Below are 26,437 nucleotides of genomic sequence, written 5' to 3'. Positions count from 1 at the left end.
CCTCCTTTTCCCACAATGAGGTGGGGGAGGCTGAGAGAGCCCTGATATTATTGCTCAGTCAGAACAGTACTATCAGGTCTGTGACTTGCCCAAGGTCACCCAGCTGGCTGCATGTGGAGGAGGAGCAGGGAATCAAACCCAGCTTGTCAGATTAGAAGCCGCCACTATTAACCACCACTAAACAAACAAACACATATATGTATGCACACACATATACATATACACATACATAAAACCTGTACCCTGTTGAGGTATCTCCCCTCCCCAACCTCCCCTCCCTCCCAAGGCTCCACCCCCTGAAATCTCCAGGTATCCCCGCCCCCCAGAGCTGGCACCTGTATCCATATATGGATGTGGCCTGAGAGATGTATTCCAGGTTGCTCTCAATAGGATAAATTATGCCCTCCGTAAGACGGAGGCTTCTCAGTCCCAAATCCCTCTTTCCACAAGGTCTCTGGATGTGACCGCACATTATAAGAAACGCGAAGCTGCCGCGGAAAATGGCATCCCTGCGCCAAGTTCCTCGTCAACTTCTGCAACGTAGAGTGACTTTCAATCCAAGTATGAATGTCAGTACATCGTGCATTTCCCTGCTCTCAGTCATGGTCTGTCCCTGGCAGGAAATCGACAATATGACGCAGTCAGGATACAGAGTGGAATTGTCCCAGAGGATAGAAACTCAGCTCAGAGACACTCATTTTGGCGGGAGCTGTGTGTTTTACATCAGTGGTCCCCAACCTTTCTGAGGCTGGGGACCGGCAGGGCAGCGGGCCCACGCCCGCACAGCGTGCTGCACCCGCGGGCCGCACCCACGGGCCGCACCCACGCGGACCACGCCCGTGCATCGGCCGCGCCCCGCGGGCCGCACCCGCGGGCTGCGCATTCGCGCATGCGCCATGCGCTGGCGATTTCGCGATGCGCAGCCCGGCCCTGATTCCCTCTCCCCGCCCTCCCGCAGTAAGAAGCTTCCCGGGCCGCAAGCTTGCGGCCTGGGAAGTTTTTTACTGCGGGGGGGTGGGGAGAGGGAGCCGCGGCCCGGCGCCATGGCCTTCGCGGCCCGCCACTCCCTTCCTTTCCCCACAACAGACACCCTGGGGGGTTGGTGAGGCTGAGAGAGCTCTAAGAGAACTGGGAGTGGTTGAAGGTCACCCAGCTGGCTGCCACCGCTCTAAACCATGACACCCTGCTGGCTGAGTGATTTTGTCCCTCGGCATGTATGATAAGGAGTTAGGCCAGAAATGCCTTCTGCCCTGACCCTTTTCACCAGAGGCTACCAAGGGGACAGTGAAGGACAATGGAATTGACTTCCCTCTTCCTGTCAATTTCTCTCCAGAGCTGATGGGTGGGGGCAAGGCAAGATACCCACATCACTGAAAGGGGCAAGGCTTTTCTCCAGCTGTGCCCGACTTACCCGGAGAGCGGAAGGGGCGAAGGACAGGGACGGAAATCTGCCTCACGGAAACCGACAAGGTTTTCCCGTGACAAAAAGAGAGGAGGTTAAAATGGGAACAATGTGAAAAAGCCGTGCCCAAACATGAGCAGGGGGAAAAAATGTGGGTGAAGAAGCTCAAAAAACACACTTTGGACACAAAGCCTCTGCTGATGGGTGGCACTACTCCCCCCCCCACCCCCCCGGTATAGAAATCCACTTTCTTTTATAAACATTGATTGATTTAAAAACCTGATTCAAGCACATTTAAAATGGCTTTTTCTGGCCTTCACATGTGTACACTAACAGCAAGAAGCTCAAAATCATTGCAAGTGGCACATGTGAGAAATGTATCTTAATTACCAACCGCTCAACTCCCTGTCCTTAGAGGCATCCCCCCCCCCCCCGCCCCTGCAGCCAGGAAACAGAAAACTGGAGGCAGAATTTTTGGGTAGCAGAAGCGGATTTTGCCCTGCAGGGTTACTTATTAATATGTTCGTTTTTTAAATGCATCCTGTTAAACAAAGCGGCTAGCTGCATGTTCAAGAGTTGTTATTAGAGCTGTATGAGCTCACCCCCTGACATTTGATGGCTGATCTCCAACTCTTCTGGCAGCCATATTGTGGTTGGCTCCACTCCCTGTGAAAGCCATATTGTGGCTTTCTCCGCCTCCTGTGGCAGCCATATTGTGGTTGGTGCCACCTCCTCTGGCAGCCATTTTGGGGTTGGCTCCATCTCCTGTAACTGTCATTATGTGGTTGGCTTCACCTTCTCTGGCAGCCATTTTGTGGTTGGCTCCTCCTCCTGTGGCAGCCATATTGTGGTTGGCTCCACCACCCTGTGTCAGAATTCCAAAGGTATCCCAAGGCATTACACATTGTCCAGCTTACGCAGCCTGCATGCCTTCTGATATTGTTCACGGGTATTACTTTCTATTGCTTTACCAAACCTTGCCTCACTGAATCCTGCATAAAGGACGACAAAGAGCATCAGAAGAGGAGTACTGTGTTGGGAACACAGTTGCAATGTGCCAAGACTGTGTATGTGCTATTCCATCATGGACAGAACCACAATGCAAGCTTCTGATGCCATAGCTGTACATCGTGCCCAGAGGGACGGACCAGAACCAATGGGATGAAATTAATGCTTCCTCGGGAGGTGGTGGGTTCTCCATCTTTGGGAATTTTTAAACAGAGGCTGGATAGCCATCTGATTCTGTGAAGGCTCAATGGGGTGGCAGGTGTCAGTAGATGAGCGATAGGGATGTGAATGTCCTGCATAGTGCAGGGGGTTGGACTAGATGACCCAGGAGGTCCCTTCCAACTCTATGATTCTATGATTTCAGCCAGATTATCTTATCTGCCAAACTGTCCTGAACCCCTGGTTCTCCCTGGAACATGGTGCTAAATCTGTAGCATACATGCCCCCTTCACGTATGCCGTTATTGTGCCAAACACTGATTACTGAGATTGCCCCCCCGCCAGTAATGGTCAATCAGCCTTAATGCCTTTGCTTTCTGAAATAGCACAATTCCCTACACCAGGTTTGCTCATCCAGGGCTGCACAGAACCCTGGGGCTTCTTGAAGGACAGGGGTTTCTTCATGGCCCTGGAAGGGTTTCCCAAATGGGTGGGAGTCAATTAATTTGTATATATATATACATATATATATATGCCATTCCATAGTGTGATTTACTGTTCGCTGTTGTCACCACATTGTTGTCGTTGTTATCACCACATTACAAACAAACAAGTGACCTGTATTGTTTGTTTCATGTAAACCACCCTGAGCCTTTGGGGAGGGAGGTATATAAATAAAACCAATAACGAAATAATAATACAATTTTGTTAAACGTTTATTGGGTGAGATATATGGTCCTACTGACACACGCCCCTCCCAGAATGGCCAGTGATGGGCCTGGTGGGGGTGGGATGGGGAAGGGCCCCAGGTAGGCATGTATACAGCTCTGCTCCCCATCCATATTCTGCATGATTATGCCGCTTTTGGGGTTTCTTGAAGCCTGAAGAATGTTTCAGGGGTTTCTCAGTGTCTTGCACACACGCAGTGCCACGTATTTTATGTTACTCTGATATGATATGATGACATCATCATCGCCAAAGCGATTCCCCCAAGGGGGAACCTCTGGACCTGGGATTCCGTCCGTGGAGGTCCTCCCCCACTCCCTTCTGCAAATGCTCCCCCCCTCCCTGTCCTGCTGCTAACTTGTTTCCTAACACAAGCAACCTCTGGCGATGAAGAGTAGAATCTGCTTACATCCATCATCCGTGCATAGAAATACATCATCTCCAAGTGGCACCTTCATTTAAAGGCCTATTATCAGAGTAATTCCGACCATTCATCATTGGGGGCTCAGTATGGCACGGTGCCGTTTCTTGGTCCGAGCCCCTGATAACACCGAGCGATTACAGAAATCAGAGTACAAACAACGGGGCCAGCATGTCAGGGAAACCTGCCCCATCACTTCAAGATAAGCCGCTTTCCCAGTGGCGGGGATCCAGAGTGCAGGCCCTCCTGGAGATGTGCCAGTCTCTGGTGCGTTGATCTGCGGTGTGGCTTTTAATGTCAGTATGCTTCAGACATGCATAGTAATTATTGATAGGGCTTTTCCTGGAAGAGATCACAGAATCATAGAGTTGGAAGGGGCCATACAGGCCATCTAGTCCAACCCCCTGCTCAACGCAGGATCAGCCCAAAGCATCCTAAAGCATCCAAGAAAAGTGTGTATCCAACCTTTGCTTGAAGACTGCCAGTGAGGGGGAGCTCACCACCTCCTTAGGCAGCCTATTCCACTGCTGAACTACTCTGACTGTGAAATATCTTTCCTGATATCTAGCCTATATTGTTGTACTTGTAGTTTAAACGTATCTTCTGCAGCCAACGGAAACAGCATCCTGCCCTCCTCCAAGTGACAACCTTTCAAATACTTAAAGAGGGCTATCATGTCCCCTCTCAACCTCCTTTTCTCCAGGCTGAACATTCCCAAGTCCCTCAACCTATCTTCATAGGGCTTGGTCCCTTGGCCCCAGATCATCTTCGTCGCTCTCCTCTGTACCCTTTCAATTTTATCTACATCCTTCTTGAAGTGAGGCCTCCAGAACTGCACACAGGACTCCAGGTGTGGTCTGACCAGTGCCGTATACAATGCTACTATGACATCTTGTGATTTTGATGTGATGCCCCTGTTGATACAGCCCAAAATGGCATTTGCCTTTTTTACTGCTGCATCACACTGCCTGCTCATGTTTAGTTTACAATCCACAAGTGCCCCAAGGTCTTGTTCACATGTCAGTCCCCTTTAGGAGTCCCTGAAAACTCTACGGTTTTACCCCAGAAGAGATGTCAGTCCTCTCTAGGAATAGCTGAAAACTAGAATACTAGAATCATAGAATCATAGAATCACAGAATCATAGAGTTGGAAGGGGCCATACAGGCCATCTAGTCCAACCCCCTGCTCAACGCAGGATTAGCCCTAAGCATCCTAAAGCATCCAAGAAAAGTGTGTACCCAACCTTTGCTTGAAGACTGCCAGTGAGGGGGAGCTCACCACCTCCTTAGGCAGCCTATTCCACTGCTGAACTACTTTGACTGTGAAAAATATTTTCCTGATATCTAGCCTATATAGAACTCTATGGTTCTATCCCGAAAGAGATGTGAGTCCTCTTTTGGAGTCGTTATGGATTTATGTTAGAGTTTCCAGCAATTCATAGAAGAAGAAGAGTTGGTTTTTATACCCCATTTTTCACTGACCTGAGCCTTCGAGGAGGGCGGCATAGATAGATAGATAGATAGATAGATAGATAGATAGATAGATAGATAGATAGATAGATAGATAGATAGATAGATAGATAGATAGATAGATAGATAGATAGATAGATAGATAGATAGATAGATAGATAGATAGATAGATAGATAGATAGATAGATACCCAAAGGAGTCTCAAAGCAGCTTATAATCACCTTCCATTCCTTTCCCCACAACGGACATCCTGTGAGGGAGGGGAGGCTGAGAGAGCTCTGACAGGAGTGCTCTGTGAGAACAACATGATCAGGGCTGTGATTAGCCCCAGGTCACCCACCTGGCTGCATGTGAGGGAGTCAGGACATCACTTCTAGGTTTTTCTTGGAAGCGATGTCAAACTGTTGGCTTGATGTCCATTAGGGTTTTTTTTTTAACGAATACAATAATGTTACTTATTAAGTCCCATAGTCCTTTTTTCTCCGTATTTAACTGAAGTCTGCAATCTTATTGGGTGAGGTAGTTTTATACGCAAAAAGAAATCTACATGCATGGCCCTGTATTGCCACCCGCAATGGTCCAGCCCACCTACAGTGGCCGTTTGCCACCACGTCCCTGAAATGACATGCCGTCCGTCCGTCCGTCTATCTCCCTCCCTCCCTCCCTCCCTCCCTCCATCCATCCATCCATTCTTCCTTCCTTCCTTCCTTCCATCCGCCCACCCACCCACCCACCCACCCACCCACCCACCCATCCATCCATCCTTTCTTCCTTCCTTCCTTCCTTCCTTCCTTCCTTCCTTCCTTCCTTCCTTCCTTCCTTCCTTCCTTCCTTCCTTCCTTCCTTCCATCCATCCATTCTTCCTTCCTTCCATCCATCCATCCATCCATCCATCCATCCATCCATCCTTCCTTCCTTCCTTCCTTCCTTCCATCCATCCATCCATCCATCCATCCAATCCCAGCCAAGTGTCCTTCCTTGTTTCCGCTTTGACCACTGCTGTCCTATGATGACAACGCAAACCTACCCTACAGAGAGATTTTGCTTTGCATTTATGTAGTCAGAGCTATTATCTAGGTGCCCTGGATAGCCCAGGTTATGCCCCTCTCAACAGGTCTCAGAAGCTAAGCAGAGCTGCTCCTGGCTCGTCCCTGCATCGGAGATCACCAAGAAAGTCTGGGGTTGCTATGCAGAAGTGGGCCAGGGCAAACCCACCTCGGAAGGTGTCTCTTGTCTTGAAAAATCAAAGGGAGGGTGCGTAAAGGGGACAGCAAAACTGCCAAGGCAGGATTAACAAATGGGTTTTGCTCCAATCCCGGCGAGGGAGCTGCCTGTGATAACCCGCTGCAGCCAGGAGTTTTGTGGCACCTTAAAGATGAGGAGGTTTAGTGTGTTATATGTTTTCAAGGGCCGGAGCCATCAAACGCAGCATATTCTAGCCCCACAACAGAAGATGCTGCAGTAAATCTATTAGACTTCAAGGTATCACAAAATGCTTTTATTGTTGTGGTGCTGCTCCACTTCTTGTGTATTTTCTCAGCGCCTTTCATGGGAAAAGATGACAGGATGTGTGTGAAAACGAACCAGGCACAGAGCTGCCGATTTTCTTTCTCTCTCTTTCACCCCCCAAACCCAATTCTGATCCAAGGAGGCTCATTCCAGCTGCAGTTCCCCAGGGCCCTTCAATTCACCTGATACCCGTTTCCTTTCGCACCTCTGCTAACTGTAGGGATACCGCAAATGCTCCCCTGGGGATTTCGACGAGGTTTTCTCTTTAGGCAAGGCTCAACTCTTCCTGTGTCTCTGAACGACCAAGCCCAGATCCTGCACTTCAGTCAATAAAATAAATATTCAAGTTTGGTCACCCCTTTCCCAATAGATCATTTCGTCTCTTACAAACCGTAAAGCAGAATTTTGCTACCGCACCTAAGATGGTCAGCATTTCGTCTTCTGGCAGAAGTTTAACCAGGAGGCTCTCCTGGGTGTAAACTGCAGGGAGCTTTTATTCTAACCCCAGGTCGATTCAGTCCCTGCCCTCTACACAGAATGCGATTTCCGTTTGGATTTGGGGCGATTTAAATTTTCCTTCTGCAGTAAGAAGGATTTATCCGGAGTGACCCTGCCTTTATTGTGCGATATCTTGGAGTGCTTTTAACGCTCAAAATTTTTCAAATCCGGATCGGGAAACCAAGCTCCGTGGTAGAGAACCTCTGATAGGCCACACCTGTCATGTGACAAGCTTGCCTTAAAGGAGAAGCCCCTAATTTCTCTCAACTTCTGTCGGTTCTGGATTTTTCCTCCCTCCTCTGCCTTTTTCAATCCTCTCTCCCTCCCCTCCAAGAAAAGAAAGAGGCTCCCTGCCTGGCCCTAACCATGTGCAGAACTCTTTCCTGTTTCAATGGGGGGAGGAAGAGGAAGACCCGAGTTCAAATCGACCTGAATTCAACAGGATTGACAATGGAATAAAGAAAGTAAGTGCAGACTCTGCCCTAGGTTGCCGAGTGCATCTACCTGGTTACATACTTTATATTCTGACATGCTTCCTGTGTGTAACTCTGCCATACTAGATAATCATAATAACCTCCTAAGACTCTACGAAACTCACTGTAGAAGCCATGAAGATACATTCCGCTTGTTCAACGTGTGCATGCAACGAAGAAGAAAAATACCAACTGATGGATGACATGGGAGGTACGGTTTCCACGGTCAGGTGTTGATTTACCAAAACAGAGAGAATGGAAAGGGCTGGGGCAGCCGTTAGGGAGGGCCGGCCAATGACCCCCCTTTCAGAGGCTCTGGGACCCCCAGGTTGGGAAGCCCTGCTTTAGACCTGTTTATGACAGCGCTGTTCATGCCGAAGGGAAAGCGGCAAACAGGGGAAAGAGTATTCTGGCTGCCCTTGTTTACAAGCTGCACTATAAGCCCATCTGACGGAGAGGCTGATTCTGTTGAAGGCTCAAGGGGGTGGCAGGTGACAGTGGATGAGCGATAGGGTTGTGAGTGTCCTGCACAGTGCAGGGGGTTGGACTAGATGACCCAGGAGGTCCCTTCCAACTCTATGATTCTATGATTCTAAGAAAGAGGTGACTGATGCCTTCCCTTGTTCTTTGTACTCCACCTTTCAGCCCGTGGCTCCCAAGGGCAGCTTACCGAACCAAAGCAGAATCACAAACGTGATTGTATATTTAGGAGCTGAGCCGCCGATGAAAACGATTGTTTCTGAAAACAGGACCAAATTCCGGACCTTGTTCTGGCAGAGCTCCTGGATTTTCTTAGAAAAGGCTCGATGAATATTTGTTTAATTTAAAAAGCACTTTAAAAAGCACTTTATTGTATAGTAGTTGCCGCTCCTTTTGCTTCGTTGACTACCTGGAGGTTGGCAACCAGGGCCGGATTTTCCTATAGGCTAACTAGGCTTCAGCCTAGGGCAGTGGTAGTCAAACTGCGGCCCTCCAGACGTCCATGGACTACAATTCCCAGAAGCCCCTGCCAGCATTTGCTCGCAGGGGCTTCTGGGAATTGTAGTCCATGGACGTCTGGAGGGCCGCAGTTTGACTACCCCTGGCCTAGGGCCTCAAGATCATGAGGGGCCTGTATTCAAATTGTTAGCAAAATTAAAATGACACTATTACACCAATCACACCTGTTTCATTTAACATACTGATATATATCAGAGTAATGATGTATTATCTCTCGTGTAATTTACAAACTTAAAAATGGAGGTGAAAGGGCCACATAAGTGGAATAGCCTAGGGCCTCTTTTCATGTAAATCCAGCCCTGTTGGCAACCCTAGCCGTGTCCCCTGAGGATACTTCTGAACCAACAAACCCATGTGCTCAGATTGGCTGCTTGGCTTAGGACCAGAACCAAAGGACTGCCAATGTGCAGAGATGGTGAGTGAGCAGATTAAAAAGAAAAGACCTGCACACGAGCAAATCCACCAGCCGGCCTTGGAATCCGAGCGACAGAAGGAAGCCAGCGGTGGGTTGCCAAGCTTCGAAGAATCCTTGTACAATTTACGAGAATCCAGAACCCCTGTGAAGTGTGAAACCTTTTTCTTCTGCTCTCCTATGCAAATACGGGAGAATTGGGTCTCACAGCTCCAGAGCCCAGGCAGCTAACAAGCAAGACTGATGGATATCAGGGAGGGGAAGGGGGGGGGGTTCCCTCTGTTTTGCTGCCGCTGCTGCCCCTCATTGGGACAGGTTGTGGTGTCGAGGAGCCTGCTGGTGCAATATTCTATGTAAGCCACTTTGAGACTCCTGTGGGTAGAGAAAAATGGGCATATAAGAACCAACTCTTCTTCTTCTTCTTCAGTAATATCAGGGCTCCACTCAGCCTCACCTACCTCACAGGGTGTCTGTTGTGGAGAGAGGAAAGGGAAGGCGACTGTAAGCCACTTGAGACTCCTTTGGGTAGAGAAAAATGGCATATAAGAACCAACTCTTCTTCTTCTTCAGTAATATCAGGGCTCTCTCAGCCTCCCCTCCCTCACAGGGTGTCTGTTATGGGGAGAGGAAAGGGAAGGCGACTGTAAGCCACTTTGAGACTCCTTTGGGTAGAGAAAAGTGGCATATAAGAACCAACTCTTCTTCTTCTTCAGTAATATCAGGGCTCTCTCAGCCTCACCTCCCTCACAGGGTGTCTGTTGTGGGGAGAGGAAAGGAAAGGTGACTGTAAGCCACTTTGAGCCTCGTGTAGGGAAAAGCGGCATATAAGAACCAGACTCTCTTCTTCTTCTTCTTCTTCTTCTTCTTCTTCTTCTTCTTCTTCTAATCCCAAGGCCACCCGGCAGGCCTCACATGGAGGAGCCCCACTCTCCAGTTTAGAAGCCGCTGCTCTTTAAAATAAACCTGCCACCCGGTCCCTTCCCAAGTGGGTACGAGCTCTTGTTTATTGTGAGATTGAAAAGAGATGCTCAAACCCTATGAGGTCGCTGTAAGTCGGCTGCGACTTGACTCCACGTTACCCCCACATGGCTGCCTGCGAAGCTCTCTGTGACCCACATTTCAGACCCACGGAGGTGTCATTGATTCCCGATGAAGAGGCACCACTGAAAATCAGTCTAGCACCCTTCCCTGCTTCTCTAGACCCAGCCGAAGAGTGGCAGTTCTCTTCTGGAGAATAGCATACAGCTGCCTTCCGTGATAGAGAGGCTCAATGCTGGGCATGAACAGTATGGCCAGATGGGTGTGTGGGTGTGTGTGTGAAGAGGCGGAGGCTTGCAGAAGCCCAAGAAGGTGGCTACGAGGAGGAGCGTCCCCCGAGCCGATCAAGAGGGTGCTGGCCAGGAGGGGAGGGAGCGGGGTGGACCGAGGAAGGTTCATTTATTTAGCTGCCGGTGTCAGTATCAAGAGAAATCAGCAGGCAGTGTTCTCGGTAAGTGAATATCAAATTAAAACCAGATTGGCTCGTGCTTGGCCATATTGATTTCCTCCCCCTCCAGGTTCTCCCAAGTACAAACCCAGCCCTGGGAGCTGTGATTCCTGATGCACATTTCATAAATAACCAAGGTTCCCAACTGCCAATTGCTTTAATGTAGCCTCAATACAATTTAATAAACATAATAGCCTCTTCCCTCATTGTGTCAGAACAGAAGCGCTGGCTGGGAGAGACGGGTGTGGGGCCGGAGCACAACGCCACATCGCCAAGGAGCGTGTGTGTGCACTCCTGACCCGGGTCATGGGTCTGTTCGCAAGGCGAGGGGAACGCAGGCACCCGGGCAAAGGCAAAGGTGTGCAGATGCGGTGACGCCAATCCGTATGTGCATGAAGGCGCACGATTGCGCACAAAACAGATACAGCCACATTGGCTGGAGCGCATGGAAAGACTGAAGATAGCCCAGGCATTTTTGGGTGTGGAAGCATGCTTCTTTGGTGCATGCACACTGTAATCTGAATTCTCACGGAAGCACGTATTTATTATTTATTTTTTATTAGTCGTATTTATAGACTTTCCCTATTGGACTTGCTGTCGCAGGCCGGTTCACAATATATAATGAGTACATCCGAGTAAATGTACTTTAGGATGCTTAGGGCTGATCCTGCGTTGAGTAGGGGGTTGGACTAGATGGCCTGTATGGCCCCTTCCAACTCTAGGATTCTAGGATTCTACCCATGCATACACCAGAAGCATACATGCACAATTCATCTCGACCTGAAAAAGCAGGCATGAATTTGCATAGAATAGAATAGAATAGAATAGAATAGAATAGAATAGAATAGAATAGAATAGAATAGAATAGAATAGAATAGAAAATAGAATGGAAGGGAATGGAATGGTATGGAATGGAAGGGAAGGGAAGGGAAGGGAAGGGAATAAATATATTCCCACAGTGACCTTCATTCACAAATGGGTGATGCAGAGGCAAATGCACAGTGGTGAGGATGCCAACTCTGGGTATAGAAATACCAGGAGATTTGAGGGTGGAACTGGAGAGAGAAGAGTTTGGGGACCTTGATTGGGTACAGTTCTATGGGGGTCCACCTTCCAAAACAGACATTTTCTCCAGGAGAAGTAATTCACTCCAGGACAAATAAGTAATAAGCGATTTATGTATTCTGGAGATCAGCTGTAATTCCAGGCAATCCCCAGGCACCGCCTGGAGGCTGGCAACCCTGTGCAGTGGGGGAAATGACAAAATGAATGTTCAGATCCCCAGGGAGCTAAAGGCTTTCTGGCAGTAACCATTTTTGCATGTCCGTATTTCTTGCAGGGCTGGCATGAATCGAGCGGGATAATCCCTGCCCCGTGAGCAGATCAGAGGATGGGTAAGAAACATACGTGACTACATATGCAATGACACCCACAGGCAACAGGGAGTGCAAAAGGATATACACTTGACCACAGTGAAAAACGGGATTTTTTTTTGCCATAAGGCGCAGTTGACTTATGGCGACCCTGTAGTGTAGGGGTGGCCAAACTGTGGCTCTCCAGATGTGAAGGAACTACAGTTCCCACGTGCCCCTGCCAGTCCATGGACATCTGGAGAGCCACAGTTTGGCCACCACTGCTGTTGCGTTTTCAAGGCAGGAGACTAACAGAGGTGGGTTGTCATTCCTCTCTTGGTAGTCTCCCATGACGATCCCAACCAAGGCTGACCCTGCTTAACCTCTGAACTATGATGAGATCCAGCCAGCCTGGACCATCCAGCTCAAGATCTTCCAAGGTAGTTTGCCATTGCCTGCCTCTGCATAGAGAGCCTGGACTTTCTTGGTCGTCTCCCATCCAAATACTAACCGGGACCAGCCCTGCTTAGCTTCCAAGATCTGACAAGCTCAGTCCCCTGTGTCTCACCCAGGCCAGGGCAACGAAGATCACGGCATTTTAAACATTGTCTCTGACTTCTCTTGGAAATGCACGATTCTAATGAGCTGTGGATGTCAGTTCCGTAGTGCAGAGCTCTTTCCCTCTCTTCCTCTCTCTAATGATGTCCCTTCCCACTAGCAGATGCACACCTGTTCGGTAAACAGAGGGGAGACCCGGCAACCCACACAATAGATGCGCCCCCTGCACACGAACCAGCAAGCGCAAAGTCTCATATATGCGCGCCCACTGGAACGCGCACAGCGACAGTCCCGCTTGCCGGCACACAGAGCACAGGAGCGCTTATGCAAATGCTCAGACTATAAATAACCGGGGCTCACCCTTTCTTCCCCTTCCTGCTCTCCAGAGGACGCTAAAGTGCTTCACAGACTTCATTAGCAGAACGACACAACCCTCCGGGAGCAGCTCTGATTATCCCTGCCTTAGAGAGCCGGCAGAGGTCAAACAGCAGTTCAGGGCGCGGGCGGAGGGGAAGCCCGGAAGGTCTGACTCCCAGACCCGGCTCGGAACTACTAGGGCCGACTGCAAGGTCAGAACCAGGAAGGGAAGGGATCATAGAATCATAGAGTTGGAAGGGACCTCCTGCAGCACTGATAAAGCTGTTCTGACTGAGCAGTAATATCGGGGCTCTCTCAGCCTCACCCACCTCACAGGGTGTCTGTTGTGGGGAGAGGAAAGGGAAGGCGACTGTAAGCCGCTTTGAGACTCCTTCGGGTAGAGAAAAGCGGCATATAAGAACCAACTCTTATTATTATCTGTAAACATATATGTTGTAAACTGCCTTGAGCTGGTATCTGGGAGGGGCAGTCGTACAAATCAAAATCGAAATCTAAGCTGCTTTGGGTCTCTGTTGAAGAAGAAGAAGAGTTGGTTCTCATATGCCGCTTTTCTCTGCCCGAAGGACTCTCAAAGTAGCTTACAGTCGCCTTCCCTTTCCTCTCCCCACAACAGACACCCTGTGAGGTAGGTGAGGCTGAGAGAACCCTGATATTACTGAAGAAGAAGAAGAGTTGGTTCTTATATGCCGCTTTTCTCTGCCCGAAGGAGTCTCAAAGCGGCTTACAGTCACCTTCCCTTTCCTCTCCCCACAACAGACTCCATGTGAGGTGGGTGAGGCTGAGAGAGCCCTGATATCACTGCTCGGTCAGAACAACTTTATCAGTGCCGTGGCGAGCCCAGGGTCACCCAGCTGGCTGCAAGGGGGGAAGTACAGAATTGAACCCGGCAGGGCTTCAAACCCAGGTCTCTCAGGTCCTAGCCTGGTAACTTTCATCGCTACACCAAAATGGCTGAATCTTTAGGTTGAAACAGCTAAAGAAATAAATGGATGGCTGACACATCAGCCTTCCATGTGCAAGCCCCATGGCTCACACCAAAACACTCCATAAGCCTACAGTGGGCAAAAGCATACGTAACTCAGGCAAATGAGTCAAGTGTCAACAGAGCCTCTTCAGCCAACTAAACCAGGCTTTTTCAACCAGGTTTTCACAAAACTCTTGGGGTTTCTTGATGGTCCTGGAAGGGTTTCCTAACTGGGTGGGAGTTAATGTTTCAATATAGTTTTTAAATGTGTTAAACATTTATCGGGTAATATGAGAGCATAATGAGCCTCTTGTGGTGCAGAGTGGTAAGCGGCAGAAATACTGTCTGAAGCAATGTCCATGAGGCTGGGAGCTCGATCCCAGCAGCCGGCTCAAGGTTGACTCAGCCTTCCATCCTCCCGAGGTCGGTAAAATGAGTACCCAGCTTGCTGGGGGATAAACGGAAATGACTGGGGAAGGCACTGGCAAACCACCCCGTATTGAGTCTGCCATGAAAACGCTAGAGGGCATCACCCCCAAGGGTCAGACATGACCTGGTGCTTGCACAGGGGATACCTTTACCTTTTTATGAGAGCATAAATGGTCATGTTGACCCATACCCCCCTCCCAAAATGGCCAATGATGGGCCTGGGGTAGGTGGGGAGGGGAGGGGCCCTGAGTGGGCATGTCCACAGCTCTGCTTCCCAACCACATTCTGCACGATTGCACCAATTCTGGGGGTTCTCAAAACCTGAACAATATTTCAGGGGTTTCTCAACAGCAAGAAAGTCAAGAAAGGCTGAGCCAAACAGAAAGCTACAAGGAGATCACCCCTGAGTCATTGTTCGGCAGCTCTGGGCCAGCTGCGGTTACTTATTTTTCTGTCTCTCTTGCCTCTCGTCCTGTTTACGCACGGAGATTGCAAATGCGTGTCGCAGAACTCCTCAGACGGACTAACCTTCCTGCGGTCCCTTTGCGCTCTTCTGACCCGGATCCACCCTCCATTTCTTGCGTGATTTATGGCTTGCCCAGGCCCTCACGGTTGCGTGGCTCAGCATGAACTCTCAATGCTAAAGCCCCTTTTTGTGCTTTGTGCATCCTTCCCTATTGCTGAGTGCATAAGACAGACAGAGAGAGAGAGAGAGAGAGAAAGAGAGAGAGAGAGAGAGAGAGAGAGAGAGCGAGCGAGCGCTAATGAGCTGTCGACTTGACGCCCAGGAAACAAGACTGTTAAGTCACAAAGCCCGGGGGCAGCAAGGGGGAGGGAAAAAAAAGGGAAGGGGAGGCTGCTGGTGGGCCTTGCGTAGATGCTTGAATTGTTGAGGTGATTAATTCCACGGGAGCATCATGCGCTGGAAGGGGGTCTCATGCTATTCCACAGGCTCTGGGCCTCTCGGGGGCTAACGACACAAGGCAATGCAGACCGAGAAGCAGATGTTAGATTGCTAGTTGCTTTTGAATTGATGTGAAACAGAAAGGAGGGAAGGTTTTAGAATGGAAAGGAACTCCCCCCTGACACACACACATTTTACCACTCCCTTCCATAACCTTTGTCATAGAATCATAGAATCATAGAGCTGGAAGGGACCTCATGGGTCATCTAGTCCAACCCCCTGCACTATGCAGGACACTCATATCCCAATTGCTTATCCACTGTAACCTGCCACCCCCTTGAACCTTCACAGAATCAGCTTCTCCATCAGATGGCTATCTAGCCTCTGTTTAAAAATTTCCAAAGATGGAGAGCCCACCCCCTCCCGAGGAAGCCTGTTCCACTGAAGAAGCGCTCTGACTGTCAGAAACGTCTTCCGGATGTTTAGATAGAATTTCTTTTGAATTAATTTCATCCCATTCGTTCTGGTCTGTCCCTCTGGGGCAAGAGAGAACAACTCTGCTCCATCCTCCTTGTCCTGTAAATACTTGGAAGTACGTCCCACCAGGACAAGAGATGGGCAATTCAGTTTGGATAAGCCAAAAAGTACCTGAATTAATGCTGATTCGGGTACTTTTTGGACCGACCCAAGCCGAATCGTCAACCCCTGCATTTTAAATGGGTCGAATAAATGGCGGCCGAATTGCACTTCAGCCACGATTCGGCCTGTTTAAATCTCTACTGCTACATAAGGGTGGGGAGGGAGGCATTTAAAGGGCTCACCAAGCAGCATATGATGACTCATCAGCTGCTTGTTGCACCCTTTAAATACCTCCCCCCACAAGGAGGAAGTGGCATGTGCGGCGGCGGCGGGGGGGATTTAGGCTGCTTCGGATTCGGCCAAATCCATTCGAATCAATCCCAAAGGTTAAGGATGGTTCAGAGCGATTTGGGGGATGACACCTGCGGTTTAGGAAGGGGCTTCAGTGGGATATAAGCCTAGAGCAAACCCACCCTCCAAAGCAGCCACGTTCTCCTGGGTACGTGATCTCCTTTCCTGGGATATCAGTTGTAATTCTGGGAGAACTCCAAGCCCCACCTGGAGATTGGTAACCCTAAGAATAACCTAGAACTTGCCCAATATTTCCCTGAACATTACAGCTGAAGTTTGTACATGATAGGCAAATGGCACAAAGTTTATCCCATTGAAGATTCCTTCCAAAGCTTAGGGGGCTCCTTCTCCCCCCAGTTCCTGAGAACAGCCTTTGAAAATGGCTACCTCACATCTGTTTACTTGGTAGCACAATCTGTGGGGTTAGTCCGTACCCCGTTAAACCGAGAACCATCAAAGCCTCTGTTATAGGGCTGCCCCATCTCGGCACCACGCAGATATCAATGCACTGATGGCATCCTTTTGAGGAGCATGATTCAATTGCACATAGGTGCGCTTCTGATGCGCGCGCGAGCCGCGCCTTGCCACAGCTCCCATAGATTCATGCGTAGCTCTATTGTAAAGCCGATAGATTTGTTCTGGTGCAGTGACTGCATTAAAATTCTTCCCCTCTCGGTAACAATATTATTGTGACATTGTGCCATTGTTTCCTGTCCTCGCTGTAAATATATTCTCGAAAATTAGCATCTTAGAATCCATTATAAGGCTCAAATCAATTACATCGCTTTGATGGCACATTACGGGCTAATGTTATGAAATTAAGTGCTGTTTTAATTAGCCACATTAATAGCACCAAGCCTGTAAGCATGTATTGTTAGCTGTGGGAGAGGAATAAGAAGGGATTGTTTTGACACAGGAATAGCACGGGGATACGACGGGATAAGAAATCTACAGGCCCCGATCCCACCTTGCATGCATGTGCACACGTTTTGAGCTAAAATTTAAGGATCGGGGACTCATGCATGGCTGAATATCCAGGGATTCTTGTTGTTGTTAGGTGTGAAGTCGTGTCTGACCCATCATGACCCGATGGACAATGATCCTCCAGGCCTTCCTGTCCTCTACCATTCCCCGGAGTCCATTTAAGTTTGCACCTACTGCTTCAGTGACTCCATCCAGCCACCTCATTCTCTGTCGTCCCCTTCTTTTGCCCTCAATCGCTCCTAGCATTAGGCTCTTCTCCAGGAAGTCCTTCCTACTCATGAGGTGGCCAAAGTATTTGAGTTTAATCTTCAGGATCTGGCCTTCTAAGGCCTTCAGCAGTCAGGGCTGATCTCCTCTGGGACTGACCGGTTTGTTCGCCTAGCAGTCCAAGGGACTTGCAAGAGTCTTCTCCAGCACCAGAGATCAAAAGCCTCAATTCTTTGACGCTCGGCCTTCCTTATGGTCCGACTTTCATAGCCATACATTGCAACTGGGAAGACCATAGCCTTGACTAGATGCACTTTTGTTGGCAGGGTGATGTCTCTGCTTTTTAGGATGCTGTCTAGATTTGCCATAGCTTTCCTCCCCAGGAGCAAGCGTCTTTTAATTACTTTGCTGCAGTCCCCATCTGCAGTGATCTTGGAGCCCAGGAAAATAAAATCTGTCACTACCTCCATTTCCTCCCCATCTATTTGCCAGGAATTGAGAGGGCCGGATGCCATGATCTTTGTTTTCTTGATGTTGAGTTTCAAGCCAACTTTTGCACTCTCCTCCTTCACCCGCATTAAAAGGCTCTTTAGTTCCTCTTCACTTTCTGCCATTAGAGTGGTATCATCTGCATATCTGAGGTTGTTGATATTTCTCCCTGCAATCTTGATCCCAATTTGTGACTCCTCTAACCCCGCCTTTCTCATTATGTGCTCCGCATACAAGTTAAATAGGCAAGGCGACAGTATACAGCCTTGCCGAACTCCTTTCTCAATTTTGAACCAATCAGTGATTCCATGCCCGGTTCTCACTGTTGCTTCTTGACCTGCATTTAGGTTTCTCAAGAGACAAATAAGATGCTCTGGTATTCCCATCTCTTTAAGAACTTGCCATAATTTGTTGTGCTCCACACAATCAAAGGCTCTGCTTCCCAACCGTATTCTACAGGATCACGCCACTGGCACCGAGACATAAGTCTGTTCATAGGATGAGATTTTATCTGAGGCTGTGCAGAAAGCTTTTGGCCACCTGCAGCCCAAATAGCAAAAGCACTAAAGCCAGCCTCCCTCAGGGATGAGTCTGAACCCTAACCCTACCTTTGGGCTGGCGGTAACCTATTTGGGAAGCAGCAACCTCCCCCTCTTCTCCCCCGCTTCTGATTTCTCTGGCCCATTCTTCTCTAGCATCGCTCAGATATTTAATATTCACACATTCTTGTTTTCTTCACATTTACTTTTTGATTAATGCTCCCTTCATGGCTTTTTCTCTCCCCTCCCCCCTTCTCCAAAGGAAAGGGGAGGGCGCACCGAAGGAATATTAATCCGGGACAGATAAAGATGAGGAGGAGAAAGGGGGAATTTGTGGGCAGCTGAGTAAACGAGAGAGAGGATAGGCTCAGGACACTTAAAACCGTTTCCCCGTGGAGAGTACTGAAAGAGGCTCTCAGGAATGCGCTGTGAGGGAAAATTGAATTAGGAGCTGGAACACCAGTTTTTTCAGGAAATGAGGCCGAGAGGAGGGAACTGTTTCAAACACATTCGTCAGCTCTAATGTCTTGAGAATCGTTCCCTGTGACATTAGTTTTATGTCGATGTACTTGGCACTGTTAAGAACCCTGGCGTCGTAGTCTGCCGAGGATGCTGAGACTCCTGTTAAAGCTGCTTGGGTTCCTTTGATTGAACTACAGTTCCCAGAATTCCTGGCAGGAAAGGAATGACAGTCTAATGAGATTAGGCTGTGGTGAGGGTGGCCAGCTCTGGGATGAGAAATGCCTTTGCCAAGGAGAAGCCCATTCTTGTGTCTCTGCGTGCTGCTGCTTCTCTTGAACCTTGACCTCCTCCAAGAGCCTTATAGAGCCCTACCCAAAGAACAGGAAAAAAAAAAGGAAATCCTTTACTCAAGAAGTGATGAAATACTGGAAATCACGACCAGTAAACAGTGATGTGAACTAGACAGCCCATGCTAGCCCAATCTCGTCAAGTCACCATAGCTAGTAGATAGTAGATACTCCTCCATAACTTCATCTAAAGAACAGCCCAGGCTAGTCCAATTTCATCAAATCTCAGAAGCAAAGCAGAATCTTTGGATGAGAGACCACCAGGTTTTGCTATGCAGAGACAGGCAATGACAAACCACCTCGAAACATCTCTTCCCCTGGAAACCCCGTGGAGTTGCCATAAGTCAGCTGCAATAGTATGGCAAAATACACCCGACACACACACAATCATGGTGATGGCCATGAACATGGATGGCTTAAAAAGGACATTAGATGAAGTTGTCTACTATTAGTATCTACTAGCTATGGTGACTAAAGAGAATGTCTATGTTCTCTGAACACCAGTGTGAAGAAGAAGAAGAAGAAGAAGAAGAAGAAGAAGAAGAAGAAGAAGAAGAAGAAGAAGAAGAAGAAGAAGAAGAAGAAGAAGAAGAAGAAGAAGAAGAAGAAGAAGAAGAAGTTCTTATACCTGGAGGAAATTCACCATCTGGCCCCATGGTAGTGATCAGCATTTCCCTGGGCCTGCAAGAAAGGGCCACAGGGGCCAAGCACTGAAACAATCCAATCTGCCCACCCACTCATGATCTGCCTAAGTCCATGGAATCCGGTGAAGTCCTTGGCAAGGAAGTTCTGGTCACGGGCCTTCAAGTTGGCTACTGTATGAAACAGGATGTGGGACAAGATGGGCCATGAGCCTAATTCCAGCAGGGCTCTTCTTATGTCCTTTCAATGGTGATTATGTAAAATTAGAAGGGAAGGTAGCATGGTATAGCCTGATCCCGCCAGATCCTGGAAGCTAAGAAGGGTCAGACATTGAGAGAGACACAACTGAGAAAGACACTGCAGAGGAAGGCGATGGAAAACCACCTTGGCTCCAGCACTTGCCTAAAAAGCTCCTTACTGGGGTCACCATGAGGGTTTGGATAAGAGACCACCAAGGAAGGCTCTGCAGAGGAAGGCAATAACCAACGACCTTTGCTTCTCACTTGCCTTGAAAGTCCTTTGCTGGGTTCACCAGAAGACCTGGATGAGAGACCACCAAGGGAGGCTCTGCAGTGGCCGACCATCTCTGCTTTTCACTTGCCTTGAATGTCCCTTGCTGGAGTTACCCTGAGCACTTTGGATAGATGGCCAACCACCTCTGCTTCTCACTTGCCTTGAAACCACCTTGTTGGGATCACCATAAATCTTGGATGAGAGGCCACCAAGGAAGGCCCTGCAGTAGAAGGCAATGGCCAACCACCTCTGCTTCTCACTTGCCTTGGAAGCCCCTTGCTGGAGTCACCATGAGGGCTTGGATGAGAGGCCACCAAGGAAGGCACTGAAGAGGAAGGCAATGGCAAACCCCTTCTGCTTCTCACTTGCCTTGGAAGCCCCTTGCTGGAGTCACCATGAGGGCTTGGATGAGAGGCCACCAAGGAAGGCACTGAAGAGGAAGGCAATGGCAAACCCCTTCTGCTTCTCACTTGCCTTGGAAGCCCCTTACTAGGATTACCGTGTCGGCTGCAACTTGACAATCCTTTATGCGCCCGTAGAATCAATGCATGTTTGGCCAACTGCTGGCACAATTTGTGGGAATCCTTCCTCCCCCAGGCTCCACGTTTGTAATTGAGCTGCTACTGAACTGATGTTTGAAGACGTCTCACAAGATTCGTGCCGCCCTTTGAGATAGCTGCCCCCTGAACCTCCAGCTGGGCAGGGCAGGGCGGTCCCGAGAAGACCCATTAACATTCAGTTTGCAGGGTTTTCTATGCAAGAGCTTGACTTTAAGCCATCGGGGAAGGTAGTTTAGAAGAGAGTGCCTTAAATGGTTCTTCAAAGGCTCACGGGGCATGAAAGACTTGCCGTCTTAAACCGCTTTCGGCCCTTTAAAAACTTTTGAACCGTCTTGCTGTCGAATGCGCCGTTAGGGAATTCCTGGGTTAGAACTACCGTTTAATCTCCCCTCCTCCCAACCTTTTTGCCTTCAGCGGCAACTCAACCCCCCTTTTCGTCCTTGCCTGTGCTACGCTGTCTGCTTGGCAAAGATTGTCCTGTTTGTTGCAGCCTTCTGTGGGCCTCTCTTTTTCACTGCATTGGTAAGTGTCCCCAGAAGAGAGCACTGACTCTTGTCCACCAGAGAACCCTTCCCTTCCCTTCCCTTCCCTTCCCTTCCCTTCCCTTCCCTTCCCTTCCCTTCCCTTCCCTTCCCTTCCCTTCCCTTCCCTTCCCTTCCCTTCCCTTCCCTTCCCTTCCCTTCCCTTCCCTTTGTCCAGAGTTTTTGTTCTCCTCTCCGACTGCCACTTTCCCCTGCCTTCATCATGAAGGGAAGTCAAGGGCACAGGGTCGCCAATTCTGGGTCGGGAAATACCTGGAGATTTGGGGATGGAGTCTGGGGAGGGCAAGATAGAATGCCCCGGAATCTGCTCTCCAAAGCAGCCATTTTCTCCAGGGGAACAGATCTCTCTGTTCTGAAGAGGGAAATTTGCTAGGTGACAGAGCAGTCATACGCTCTCAGCTCAGCCTAATCATAGAACCATAAAGTTGGAAGGGTCCTCCAGGGTGATCTAGTCCGGCCCCCTGAAGGATGCAGGAAATTCACAACTACCTGCCCACCACAGTGACCCCAATTACATGCCTAGATGATGCCCCCCCCAAAAAACCCCCCCACGGAATCCCTGGCCAATGTGGCGTAGAGGAAATTCGCCTTCCTGACTCCAAAGTGGATTGGGCCTACAAGAAATAGCCGCAAGAGCCAAGCATCGACACAACTCCTTCTGCCCGCCCACTTACGATCTACCTAAGAATCAGCATTTCTGTCAGATGGCTATCTAGCCTCTGCTTAAAAACCTCCAAGGAAGGAGAACCCACCACCTCCTGAGGAAGCCTGTTCCACTGAGGAATCGCTCTAACTGCCAGGAACTTCTTCCGGATGTTGAGATGGAATTTCTTTTGAATTAATTTCATCCCATTGGTTCGGGTCCAACTCTCTGGGGCAACAGAAAACAACTCTGCTCCTTCTTCTATGTACTTGAAGATGGCTGTCCTATCACCTCTCAGTCGTCTTTTCTCCAGGCTAAACAGAGCAAGCTCCCTCAACCTTTCCTCATATGTCTTGGTCTCCAAACCCCTCAATATTTACATTGCCCTCCTCTGGAGCACGCCTAACTGGAGTACGTCTTCTGAGTATTCAAGGACCGTGACACCACCTTCTGGCTTTAAATTTAGGAACAGGTTCCCTGGAGCCTGACGATCTACCCCACTGAAGATAATTTCGGAGGGCAGCCATGTTGGCCTTCATTGCACCTCTGCCTCCTGACCCCCTTTTTTGCAACCTGGGACAAAGCCTCAGATGTTTCCATTCCATCTCATATCTGATTAAGGGAACTTTGACTCCCAAAAGCTCATACCCTGAAAATCTAGCTGGCTTCTAAGGTGCTTCTGGAATCTATCCATCCCAGGGGTGGCTCCGATGCGGCCAAAGAAATACAATCCATCTGACTTTTAAGCAGGTCAAATGTTGCAAGTGAACCCTGCTGAGTGAGAAGGACAGAGCAGGATTTTACGTCTAAGGGCCATGGCTTTGATACCTCCTCTTTGCCCCTCTGCACGAGTAGCAGAAACCATAAAGGATGCTAACCAGGTAAAGGGTGGTCCGTTCGCATAAAACAGACCTCAGCCTTCCGCTTTAATGAGTCCCGGATTTGGATAACAGTTCTCTGCTGTTATTGGCTTGTTTGCTTATTTCCCCCCTAAGCTTATTTTGTCCCGCACAGAACCTTACTCTCACCCCCGGAGGCGACGGCATCTAATTGCTGCCGCGTGATCCAAGCCGGGCCTTTGCGAGCGTAAGGCATTTTCATGCCGGCCAGGTTTGGATAAATTTCATTTGAGAAATAACAACCCGGCAAATCTTCCTTCTCTGGAAGTATTAGTTGCAGCGTTGTTTGCAGAATGAAGATGCGGCCGCCTCGGCCCGCGTTATGCCGCGGCGGCACTGCGGCCACCTGCACGGAATCGTAAAGGAGCCCGTCAGAAATGGAAAAGCCTCTCTTGGAACTGGCTTTGTTTTTATGCTAACCGAAGGAGCTTGGGTCTCACTGCAGGCCAAATGTTGTGCGGAGAGCAAAAGAACCCCACGTTTATGTTTCCACGCAAACGCTCTCCTTCCTTTGAAGGCCCCAGCAGAGATGCCCTCTCCCACAGCTAATAGAGATTCTGGATTTTAGAAATTGTTATGAACAACAACTGAAATTACAATTGGCGCCCCTCCTCCTCCAGCCCTGACAGCCGGCTAATGGGTGATCTAAGCCAGGAATAATGAGTTTTAATCACCCCTGATTCTTCTAATGGCAACCAGGCCTTTCCAAGGAGGGATTTATTCTTAGCCCCTCCTCCTCTGGGGCTTGATTGGCCCTTCTTCTAGCCTGTGCTGCAGATGGGCCTGAGAAACAAAGTTTTTGCAGATCTTTTGCTGCCTTAAAACCTCCCCGAGCTCTTTGAGCCGGGAATTGATTTTCTCTCCTTTTTTTCCAAAAAGGAGCTATGATCTGAACCAAAGGGCGAAAAATCCAGTGAAACCAGATCACTCCCGTTCAAGCCGCAACCGATGGTAAAACGGAGTTCATTGTTTCTCCTCCCTTGTGTGCCAATAAGCAGAGGCAGAGGTTGTGGCAAAGCTGTTGCTTTTCAAATACAGACTGAGAAGATTATGATGTTATACGCTCAGTCGTGTCTGACCCTCGGCGATTCTATAGGAAAGTCTTCGCCACACAATAAAACAAGGAGAGGGAATAACCTGGGAATGTTTGTAACAAAGTGGGGGCAGAGAGAAATCTTTGGGCCAGGGGGATGGGGTAAGGGGGGCTTACACAAGCCCCGGAGTTGCCAGTACCCAGGGTGGAGAAAGGGGTCACCAAGTCGCAGCTAACTTGAGAGACAGTGTGGTTTAGTGGTTACGAGTGGCAGCTGCTAAACTGGGAAGCCGGATTAGATTCCCCGCTCATCGACATGTAGCCAGCTGGGTGACCTTAAGGCTAGTTACAGTTCTGTTAGAGCTGTTCTGTCAGAGCAGTTCTGTCAGAGCTCCCTCAGCCCAATGTGCTTCACAGGGGAGGGGGAGGGAAAGGTGTTTGTAAGCTCCTTTGGGCAGTGAAACGTGGGGTATATTAAAAAAGCAGGGGGAAAGGCCAAACCCTTATAGCAATCTATAAGCCTTTCTCAACTTTTTTACCATTGAGAAACCCCTGAAACATTTGGCTTCAAGGAACCCCAGAAGTGGCGCGATTGTGCAGAATTTGGTTGAGAAGCAGAGCTGTGGATACGCCCACCCGGGGACCCTCCCCTTCCCACCTACTCCGGGCCCATCATTGGCTCCTCCCCTTCCCATCACTGGCCATTTTGAGAGGGGTACGAGTTGACAGGTCATATCACCCAATAAATATTGAACAAATTAAAAAAATATATTGAAAATTAATTAACTCTCACCCATTTGGGAAAGCCTTCCAGGGCTGTCACAAAACCCTAGCTGAGAAAGCCTGATTCAGGCTGATCCTGTCTGGCCCCTTCCAACTCTGTGACTCTATCCTTCTAAGCAGCGGCTGGACATGAATGCTTTAGGCTGGTCCTGCATTGAGCAGGGGGTGGGACTAGATGGCCTGTCTGGCCCCTTCCAACTCTATGACTCTATTATTCTAAGCAGTGGCTGGACAGATACTTATCCTGGATGCTTTAGGCTGATCCTGCATTGAGCAGGGGGTGGGACTAGATGGCTGGTCTGGCCCCTTCCAACTCTATGATCCTATGACATCAGATAGATGGACTCCATCAGGGAAGCTGCAACCTTCCATTTGCAAGACCTAAGCAGCAGTGTTGGACATCAATGGGACGTTTTTGGACCTCATTTGGGTTGCCATTAGATGGAAGTGCCTTGATGGCACAGGACACACACACAGACTTCAGACTAAGAAATCTTGGAATGATATCTGCCTGGACAGCTGCCGTCAGACCGAGTAGATGACACCAGGCCAGCCGAACCAAGGCTCAGTGGCAGGCAGCAGTTTCCCCAGGATCCTGGTCTTCCCCCCATCAGGTTTTGTGTCCAGCCCTGAATATTAGAAGCTCCTCTGATGCCACTTTCCCTCTCTCCACCCTCACCTTCCCAGTCACATTTAAAGGATGCCACAAGATATATATTAATGCAAGGCAGTGGGGGGGGGGGGGGAGGAGAGAAAATCCATTCTTCTTCTTGACAAAGTGCTGCAGGGAGCAGGGATTCCACTGTGACCTTCAGATAACCTTCAGTCGGTTCGGCCACTAGACATTTTTCCAGAGGTACTGATTGCAGCACAACACACACCTCCCATCATCTCCGAGCCTCAGACCCGGCAAATGACAGGACAGCCGTGTGTTTTTTTTTCCCCTCCCCCAGCAATTACGGGCATGCAAGAGAAATCTCTCCTTTCCCCCTGCTCTTAATTGCTTATTTTGACAGTCTTTATATGTCAGAAAACAAAAAGGGAGGGGAAGGAAAAGGAAGAGAGGCGGGGAACCTCTGAACTTCTTGCCAGAAAAGTTGGCAAATTCTTCTCCTTTGCTGTCTTCTTGCCTCTTTCCCAGGGCCCCGCTCCCTCCTTTGCTGCGAAGATTTGCTACGCTTCCTTCTGCGCTGCAAAAGAAGAGGGAAGCGTCTGGGTGGAAATGCAAAAGACAAGCAAGCCGATAAACAAACAAACAAAACAAAAACCCTCTATGACTCAGTTTCTATTTCCTATGCCGTTAGAATTAACTCTTCACACACCCTGGCTGCAGTGCTATTCTGTCACTTGGAGATCACACACTCTGACGCTTGTGTGTAGGTCAATTAAAAAAAGAAATGCCAAGAAATCTATCATGCTGCATTGAGATCCTGCCCAGCCTAGTTTGCTAAAGACCGTTTATGCACTGGAGGTTTCATGCTGGACCGCAGGCTGGAGTTTTAGTTGTGGCAGGTTGCCCCACTTCTTCCTGCACCCACATTTGGCCTGGTGTGCTTCATCTGCCCCCAATTTGTGCTCCTACACAGGAACTGGGGCGGTGAATTTCCCAGCACATAAACGGTCTGAGACTGGCATCTATAGATCTCAGATATTTGAATGTCACCCTAAGTGCAAAAGTGGACATATTCCCTAAGTCTGGGGATCCAGGTTGGTCTCT

General features: G+C 49.1%; 1 long non-coding RNA gene across 1 annotated transcript; it reads left to right on the top strand.

The window, feature by feature from the left end:
* Nucleotides 1–11,473: 11,473 nt before the first annotated feature.
* On the top strand, nucleotides 11,474–25,974 carry LOC143831383 (uncharacterized). Its single transcript, XR_013228866.1, has 3 exons — nucleotides 11,474–11,566; nucleotides 11,902–11,956; nucleotides 25,862–25,974. It is a non-coding gene; the product is annotated as an uncharacterized LOC143831383 (long non-coding RNA).
* The last annotated feature ends 463 nt before the right edge of the window (nucleotides 25,975–26,437 follow it).

The sequence above is a fragment of the Paroedura picta genome, chromosome 3, assembly GCF_049243985.1.
Source record: "Paroedura picta isolate Pp20150507F chromosome 3, Ppicta_v3.0, whole genome shotgun sequence".
Taxonomy (NCBI): Eukaryota; Metazoa; Chordata; class Lepidosauria; order Squamata; family Gekkonidae; genus Paroedura; species Paroedura picta.
This window is presented reverse-complemented; position numbering and strand designations above follow the sequence as displayed.